General features: G+C 37.7%; 1 long non-coding RNA gene across 2 annotated transcripts; it reads left to right on the plus strand.

Moving 5' to 3' along the window:
* Positions 1–6,702: 6,702 nt before the first annotated feature.
* Positions 6,703–9,441, plus strand: LOC146653986 (uncharacterized). Of its 2 annotated transcripts, XR_014907232.1 has the most exons (4): positions 6,703–7,054; positions 7,987–8,132; positions 8,229–8,321; positions 8,524–9,441. It is a non-coding gene; the product is annotated as an uncharacterized LOC146653986 (long non-coding RNA). The 2 variants fall into 2 exon arrangements; XR_014907231.1 differs by lacking the exon at positions 6,703–7,054 and having other exon boundaries at positions 7,593–8,132.
* The last annotated feature ends 531 nt before the right edge of the window (positions 9,442–9,972 follow it).

Consider the following 9,972-nt stretch of genomic DNA (forward strand, 5'->3'; position numbering starts at 1 on the left):
CAACATAACTTGATTTAGTTAGTCTTAAATATGTCTTGTTAATCTTAAGTAGTTTTTTTAAATTAGATGAACTAAAGATTTTTGCTTTAAACTAACATAATTCAATTTCGTGGAACCTGTTGACAAAATAATTTTAATTAAAGTCAACGTTTCATTTTTTTGAGTGTGCCAGCAACATCCAAGAAACTACTCGCCAAGCACCCAAGGTATGCTTATTTTTCCATGGCAACCTAAGACTTCCAGATAGTCACTGATTGGCCTCTAGGTTTGTGTGACAGGGCCTAAGAAAGAGATAAGATTCCCCTCTTGTTAAAACACTACTTCTCTCCCTCCCAAATGTATCATTGGCACTTTAACAGCACTCAGCACAACTGCTTTTTACCCTATTTGTTCCCACCTGGCGAGACCAGTGAGGCATGAACACAGGAAGGTGAAATATCACTCAACCTTCTTTCCGCTGTCTAAATATTTATTAAAAGGTATGTAGACTAATATTTATGTTGCATGCAATAATTTACATACAACAAATGTTCCTCAGCAGGAACAAGCTCTAACCTCTCAACGAACCACCTCGAACAAGCTGTTGAGAAAATAGATGAATTGATGGTTATGGCTTAGTATTTTTTCACAGTTTATGCAGGGCTGATTATGAAGACATTTCACACCAGGGAATCACTGGACACAGTCAGTGGATACATGAAAACTACTGAGGCAATAAAATGTTCTCTCTCTTCTCTACATTGTTAAGTGTCCTCAGGACTGCCAAATCTTACAAATCCTCTCCGTGTCCTAGCACATCTGAAAGCATCGAGTTAACGGACTGGAACAGCTGCAAGCATTATCTCCTTTCTAACAGGTCTGGAAAGTACTTCTAAAAAAAAGTCAGCCTGGACTCCATTACCAACATCAAACTGTCAGTATTTGGTGCTTTTTTTTTTCTTTTTTTTTTAAGGAAGAAAGGAGTACATGTGATTGCCAGGTACTGGTTCCAGCCATACGGACAATACAACCAATACAACACATGCTCTGTTTCAGCTTTGGCGGGTACACAAACTTTTGAAAATGCTGCAGGTAGCACCAGAAAAACAAAAACATTGCAATTATGCAAGACAAAAAAATACTAAGGTGAAATTTAATAATGGATTGGATTTATATAGCGCTTTTCAAGGCACCCAAAGCGCTTTACAATGCCACTATTCATTCACTCTCACATTCACACACTGGTGGAGGCAAGCTACAGTTGCAGCCACAGCTGCCCTGGGGCAGACTGACAGAAGCGAGGCTGCCATAACGCGCCATCGGCCCCTCTGGCCAACACCAGTAGGGTAAAGTGTCTTGCCCAGGGACACAACGACCAGGACAGAGAGCCCGGGGATCGAACCAGCAATCCCTGGGACCTTCCAGTTACAGATACGCTTCCCAACCCCCTGAGCCACGGTCGCCACATGGAATGGAAACAAAACCATATGCCATAAAAATCAAAGAAGTAGCAGTGACAAACATCACTGCATGGTGACACAGCAGCATTTCAGTCAATCAGTCAGCTGCAGGTGTTGAACTCATAGGTGGCAGACGGTCATTTTGATCCCTTATAGAAAGAATGTGTGACAAAAAGTTTGTAGTTGACGTTAATTTGCATAATTACTGTTGCATCCCAGCCTCACAATGCCCTGTCTGCTTAACCCATGTCACCGTTCTGTTACTACGTTTTCCTGTGCTGCACCTCGTCTTACCGGCCCTGTGACTCTCCTGCCTTTCTTTCTTGACAGAAGGTGTGCCCCCGTTCAATCCTCCAGTCATCAGGTGCTACAGTGACACACACAACATTAGCATTGATGTCATTTGTGCAGAGCTATCATTTAAAGCCAGCAGTCCATTACTGTGCCTGTGTTTTTTTCTTTCAGAAATGTTTGCTGGTTTTCCCTGCGGATTAGCAGAACAAGCACATAACGCAACACATATCAAATCAGTTTGAATTTAGCTGTGAAGTTGATTTCAAGGTTATAAAAGGAAAAGGTTATAAAGCCATTTCTAAAGCTGTGGAAACTGTATCTACAAATGGCGAAAACATGGAACAGTGGTTAACCTCCCCAGGAGTGGGCATGGAAATCACTACTGAGCAAAAGGAAGATAAGGACTTGTCTCAGTTTTGCCAGAAAACATCTTATTGAATACTCTGTGGACTGATGTCCATTCAATTCAATTCAATTTTACTTATATAGCGCCAAATCACAACAAAAGTCGCCTCAAGGCGCTTCATAGATGCAGAGAAAAACCCAACAATCATATGACCCCTTATGAGCAAGCACTTTGGCAACAGTGGGAAGGAAAAACTCCCTTTTAACAGGAAGAAACCTCCGGCAGAACCAGGCTCAGGGAGGGGCGGCCATCTGCTGCTGCTTAGGGTGAGAGAAGGAAGACAGGATAAAAGACATGCTGTGGAAGAGAGACAGAGGTTAATAACAGATGTGATTCATAGCAAAGAGGTCTATCAACACATAGTGAGTGAGAAAGGTGATTGGAAAGGAAAAACTCAATGCATCATGGGAATCCCCGGCAGCCTACGTGTAATGTTAGCATAACTAAGGGAGGATTCAGGATCACCTGGTCCAGCCCTAACTATATGCTTTAGCAAAAAGGAAAGTTTTAAGCCTAATCTTAAAAGTAGAGATAGTGTCTGTCTCCCGAATCCAAACTGGAAGCTGGTTCCACAGAAGAGAGGCCTGAAAACTGAAGGCTCTCCCTCCCATTCTACTTTTAAATACTCTAGGAACAACAAGTAGGCCTGCAGTGCGAGAGCGAAGTACTCTAATAGGGTGATATGGTACTACAAGGTCATTAAGATAAGATGGGGCTGGATTATTTAAGACCTTGTATGTGAGGAGCAGGATTTTGAATTCAATTCTGGATTTAACAGGAAGCCAAAACAGGAGAAATCTGCTCTCTCTTTCTAGTCCCTGTCAGGATTATTGCTGCAGCATTTTGGATTAACTGAAGGCTTTTCAGGGAGTTTTTAGGACATCCTGATAATAATGAATTACAGTAGTCCAGCCTGGAAGTAATAAATGCATGAACTAGTTTTTCAGCGTCACTCTGAGACAGGATATTTCTAATTTTAGAGATGTTGCGCAAATGGAAGAAAGCAGTCTTACATATTTGTTTAATATGTGCGTTGAAGGACATGTCCTGGTCAAAAATGACTCCAAGGTTCCTCACAGCGTTACTGGAGGCCAAGGTAATGCCATCCAGAGTAAGAATCTGCTTAGATACAATATTTCTAAGCTTTTCAGGGCCGAGTACAATAACCTCAGTTTTATCTGAATTAAAAAGCAGAAAGTTAGCGGCCATCCAGGTCTTTATGTCTTTAAGACATTCCTGCAGTTTAACTAATTAGTGTGTGTTATCTGGCTTCATAGATAGATAGAGCTGGGTGTCATCTGCTTAGCAGTGAAAATTTATGCTGTCTTCTAATGATGCTGCCTAAGGGAAGCATGTATAATGTAAACAGATTTGGTCCTAGCACTGAACCCTGTGGAACTCCATAATTAACCTCAGTGTGTGAAGAGGACTCTCCATTTACATGTACAAATTGGAGTCTATTAGATAGATATGATACAAACCACTGCAGCACTGTACCTGTAATACCTACAGCATGTTCTAATCGCTCTAATAGGATATTATGGTCAACAGTATCGAACGCAGCACTAAGGTCAAGCAGGACAAGCACAGAGATGAGTCCACTGTCAGAGGCCATAAGAAGATCATTTGTAACCCGGAACCTGACTGAAACTCTTCAAATAAGCCATTCCTCTGCAGATGATCAGTTAGCTGATGAACTGTTTGGAGTGTGTGTTTCCCATTACTTCTGGTTTAAAAGTAATATCAACATATCAACAGTGTTAAGTCTAATTGTTGAATGTTGTCATTATGTTCTTAAATTTGTACAGTCTTGGTTCAAGTAGTAGGATCAAGACATTCCTTTGATCCTGAGCACCTCTCCAGCCACTCTGTGCTGTGATGTGTATTGTGTGAACTGTAACAGTTTGTCAATAAATAGCTGCGAGGGAAGCTGTTCTTTGAAAGATTTTGGGCTGGAGACAGGTTAGGAGCGTGAGCTCCAAGAGCTGGTTCTTGACCAAAAGCTTCCCTCGCTAGCGGGTTGAAGATGTTCTGTTATGTCTTGTTTTCTTCATGATGAATAAGTCTCTATACTAGCGGGGCTTGTGGAAACACAGACCCAACAAACAGTAAACAGGATAACATCTTTATATGATAGGTAAGTTTCCTTTCTTTTTCTAAGTTTCTCCTTTAACAGGCGAATGTCTGGCCAAGTGTTCGTGACCTCAAGCTGAAGTTCACTTGAGTTTTGCAGCAGGTCAAAAATCCAAAACATACCAACACTATGAAAGACTTGAAAAAAATGGAAACTTTGGAGTGGCATAGTCAAAGTCCTGAACTTAGTCCGATTGAAATGCTGTGGCATGACTTTAAAAGGGTGGTTAATGCTCAAAAACCCTCCAATGTGGCTGAATTAGAACAATTCTGCAAAGATGAGTGGGTCAAAATTCCTCCACAATGCTGTAAAAGACTCATTGCCAGTTACTGTAAATACTTGATTGCAGTTGTTGCTACTAAGGGTGGCACAACCAGTTATGTTTAGGTGGCAATCCTTTTTTCACACAGGGCCATGAATTTTTTCCCAATTAATAATAAACACCTTCATTTAGAAACTGTATTTTGTGTTATCTTTTTCTAATAATTACAGTTGTTTGATGATCTGAAACATTTAAGTATGACAAGCTCCAGCAAAATAGGAAATCAGGAAAGGGACAAACATTTTCACACAGCTGCGAACAGCCTGTAAACAATGAAACCAGATGGTACTGTAAATACTCCTCATTCCTAAAGGTCTTACTACTATGTCAGCTTCCACAGCTCAAAGTCTTCAGACAGAATTTAATCCTCACCAGTCGAACTTTTGCGAGTAAATTACACCATATATCTGTAATATAAAAAAAAAAAAAAAAAAAAAAGGAAAAAGGGGGAGCGTGAGCATTAGATTAGAGGATGTGGATGAACATCTCTCTCTCTCTCTCTCTCTCTCTCTAAATGAAAACTAGACAGCTCTAGAATACAGCGGGACAGCTGTGGCTGTGGAGACAATAAGGCAATCAGTACAGCACAACAAACTGTGTGTTGACTCACCCCACCACTAATGTAGCTGAAAAATAAAGTCATATCTACTAACAACAACACTGTAGTTAAAAGAAATCATCCTGTGTATTGAATCTGATCAATCTTTTGTTTTTTGCCTCTGATGTGCTGTCAGAATTTGTAGATGTATCATTGTCAAAGTGTACAATGCAGAGCTATATACACATAAATATGGGGAGTTTGCAACAAGGTTACACCCACTGTTTGAAACATGAAGACCAGATTAGACTCTCATTTCAAGAGTCCACACAAGTGACAACAAGATGAACTTGTACCAGAAAGATGGGAGGAGAAAAAAGGAACAGCTCACGGTGCGAAGCATACCATATCATCTTTGGTGTAGGTAATGTTATTGATGATGTGACAGCTAACAGAAGTAGCAGGATGAATTCTGAAGTTTATAAGGGCTTTACTCTGCTCAGTCAGCCAGTTGCCTCAAAACTGATTGTACAGCACTTCACAGTGAAAATGGATAAAGACCCAAAGCACACTTCAAAAGCAGCCCATGAGTTTCCCAAGGCAAAATGGGATATTGTTTGATACCTGAGTCTGTCACCTGATCTCAACACAATATAGCAATGAAGAGAGACGCACAGACAAGCAGCAACTGAAGGTGGCTGCTATAAAGACCTGGCAGAGCATCTCAAGGGAACAATCACAGGATTTGGTGATGTCTATGGGGTTTTTTTTTTTTAGTTTGAGCCTTTGAAAATGGAGGACGTATGAAAATGTTTCCAATTTCTAAACAGTTAATTTGATATTTTTATTAAATTAAAGCTGAATGTCTGCACTTCAATCCCATTTTAAATGAATATCATGGTGTACAGAGGCCAAATGAGAAAAAGAAAATCGTCACTGTCCGAATGCTTATGGATTTACACTGAAAATCAATGTTGAAGTCGAAATAAGAAAAGACAGTATATCCTTTACATTAAAGATTTAAACACAAAATCATGTCAAATTATATCGAGCTTAAAGAAAAACTATTTCTCACATTATTTCAAGGTGTAAACACCAACACACATGTAAGCACACAGTATACGCTACATTGCACTTTGCAAGCTTTGGCCCTCAGCTTTCAGTATACTGTTCAAGGTCTGAACCCATTTACACTGAATAACTCTAATTAGATACAAAAGGGAAAAAAGCATATTTGATGGAAGTGTGGGTGCATAAGCAAAGTGAGAAATGAGGGATAAAGAGATAAACTAGACCTTGACAAGGATAATTCTGCTTAAAGCTGTGAAACTATGTATTCTAAAAGTAATGTCAGATATTCAGGCATAAAAGCCCTGATACAACCTTGTGCACGCATGAAAAAAAAACATGGTAAATAGCGCCTGCACTCTGCATCCTCCTGTAATTATTATCTATTATGAAAACCAGATGTTAATGATAGACACAAAACATTCATTCAGGAAGCACAGTTGTTATTCAGATTTCATCCTCTCAGCCTTTGGCACTCATGCACTCTAAAAAGTAATTCATCAGGCCTTTTACCACCACTTGATTAAATCCATGGCTGCAACATAAAAATTCTAATTTATTGATTAAGATAGACCTTCTAAGTTGCAAACTTTATTTTTTTGGGTTGTGTTGAAATAATAATGTTGGTAATTACATTAAATTAATTTTATATGTAATTTGAAATTAAATCCCAATGTTAGTGGGTTTAAAATAAAATTCAAGTTGTAATTACTTAAAGAAATTGAATAGATAACTTATTTTTTTTCCACTGTAACTTCTGATTTCAAATTCCCTCCCCTACCGACTTAACTAGCCCGGCAAATTCACACATGTTGGGTTGCATGGTGCAAGCTTTTGTAAAAGACATTTCAAGGTAAGTAACATTTCATTTACAAATAACAGTTCTACCAAAGCAAAGCATTTGTGCTAGTCACCTGTAGTGGATTTGTGTATGATGTGATGCTCATACAGATAAGGAAATACTTTGCACTACCACATGTAGCTAATGCTAGCCATTCTAAACTTTAGCACAGCAGAGGATAAGACTTATAAAGTTTCATTTGACAAAAGTCTTCAACTAGAGAGTGCAACTGTGGCTAGGAAAAGTGTGGTTAAAGTTTTGCTACACAGTGCAATCTAATTTCGATCTTAGGCTGATTTTGTTTTTCTTTTTACCAAAATTAGAAGCCTTAAACTGTGAATAGTTTTGTCAGAGGGATAAGGCTTCTTTTTTCCATCTGGCTCACCTATCTTATGTCTTTATAAAACTTGCATGACCTATACGTAATATTACATTGTAAATGATTTTGGTTAGTATTGTGATACAGCTTAAATTGTTCTTGATCTTAAGGGCTGTAGCTATCTTTGTTTTGTTTTTTTGGGGGTTTTTTTTTTAATCAGATTGTGTGAAATATTGTTAATGTCATTCCAATAGCATTATTCTGGCATAGGCTATGTGAATCTACTTAATATTAAGACTTTATGTAAGCAGTTAGTATAGTGTGATAATCTAGGGTCATTAGTGCTTTGTTAAGTTGGGACACATTTTTTACAAAATGGGCTGGGAGTGAACAATGTGTAAATTCGAAACCTCTGCAAAAACAGGGTTGCTAAAACATTAGAGATTACACCACGGTTATGGTGGGGAAGTCTCCCTTGTCTTCACCAAGATTGTTTTTGTTCCCTCAAAACTTGGGGTAGCCTTAGATCACTTCTATCCTCTTTAAATAATGTATTAGAGCATTCATTAATGCAGTATAGCTAATAGTCTGCAAGGTTTAATTCTTCTGTTTGTGTGGTCTACAGATAAAGGAGGAGTTCAAGAGAATAACCACTGTAAGCCTTGAATGGCTACACTTGATAATTGCACCCCAAAACTGATGGATGTCATTTTATCAAGGGGAGGAGCTAAGGGAGTGAGAATCAGGCAGATCAAGGACATGCTTCTTGAGGTAGGACAACTATTTAGACTTTGGGTAGCTTTGAAATGCACTTTGTTGTCAGTCACCCATGTATTTTATACTCATACTTTATTTTTTCTTAAATAGCACAATACAATTGAAACACGCAGAGAAGTAGCCATCTGCTGCCTTATCACTTTCCTTGGAGAGAAGGACGAGGACCTTTTCATGGAGTTTGGTGTAAGTTATTCAGCATTGTGTGTGTGTGTGTGTGTGTGTGTGTGTGTGTGTGTGTGTGTGTGTGTGTGTGTGTGTGTGTGTGTGTGTGTGTGTGTGTGTGTGTGTGTGTGTTCCATTGATCATCTGAATTCATTAAGGTTCAGTAAGTATAAAAGTCTAATCTATAATTCACTAACCTATTTTTTAAAATTTGCTTTACAAGGACACCGAAGAACTTAAGGCAGGTGATGAAAACTGCCATCATCAGTGACCGGTACACCCCTGGATCTAACCATAAGACTGCAACCATTGTGGTGGAGGAAACAAAAATCATGGAGGGCCAGAATTTCCCAAGGTGCTGTGTTTTGCTCATGGGCATAATATATGCTCTCAATCTGAGCTAATGCAAGGATCTGAAATATACTTTTGAAGTTGTTCAGAAGCTGTTCCTTGACCTTGATGGAACCATCATTATGTTAAAGATGTTGACTCTGTTTCAAAAATTGTTAACTGTTTTGAATCCTGTATGTGTAAAATTGATCTTAAAGGTGTTTGCTGCATTGTGTAATAGAAAGATGCAAGATCTTGTAAAGTTTGGTAGGCATTGAAAGTTAACATTTACTGAACACTTGCATGGAAGTATTACTGCAACAAAATATTTTCTAAGTAGATTTTTTACCAATTGAACACATTTGTTTCTGTGGTGTTAAATACATAAAGGCATATTCTATAACATGGCTGTGATGGTATAAATCTAAATTTCTGGTTTATTTTCACTTTTTAAATACAAAGTGTTGAAATGCCTACAGTTAAAAAATAAAAAAGTTATTTGATAAAAAAAAATGTTGAATGAATTCCTTTCTTAAAAGCTATTACAATAAAAAAAGAGACAGCTAAAATGATGATAATAATGATGAAAATCAGCAACTTAATATTTTAAATAATGAACTTTAAAAAATTGTTTTTGTAATTGCTGTAATTAATTACATAACACTTAAAAATCATTTCAAATAATGTGGAAAAAGTAATTGGAGGAACATAATTTTTATGAGTAAACAACTTAAAAATATGTTTTTAAGCTACCAAATATTACGTAAATGGTAATTAAAATCACCTTTGATTATGGAGGATAATTTAATTCCCGTAACTCAATATAGTTTGTTGGTTCAATCTAATTTCAACATAAGTTATCATAACTCAAAAAGAGTAATGGAAACTGTTGCGTTAATTTTTTTTGTTGAGCTTAAACAATAGTTTTTAGAGTGTGGATTAGTCAACTCAAATTATAGGGTCATCTTTTGACTAAATGGCAGATTTTGCCTGCTAGCTAATAGTGCTATTGTATATTTTAGCAGTCTGTCATTGTTTTAGTCCCATGTTCTGGGCCCAGTTGTTTGGTATCATATTAGTTTAAATGCTCGTACTTTTTGATTATTATTAGTTTGTCATTTTGCTTTTATTACCTCTAATATATTAAATCTTTAGTTCTTTTTGCATTTAGTTTGTAGTTACTGTTTGGCAGTTATGGAGTTTGTTATTTGTGTTTAGTTCCCTCATTGTTTCTCCCTTCCTCTTTCTGTCTTCACCTTACTCCAGGTCAAATGAACAGTTTTAGTTCTTGTGTTTTCGTTGTGCTTTGGTTTCTATCTTGAGTTTATTATTTCAACCTCCT

This window comes from Rhamphochromis longiceps, linkage group LG14 (genome assembly GCF_057381845.1).
Source record: "Rhamphochromis longiceps isolate RC_006_pf linkage group LG14, R_longiceps_female_GT1.1, whole genome shotgun sequence".
Lineage (NCBI taxonomy): Eukaryota > Metazoa > Chordata > Actinopteri > Cichliformes > Cichlidae > Rhamphochromis > Rhamphochromis longiceps.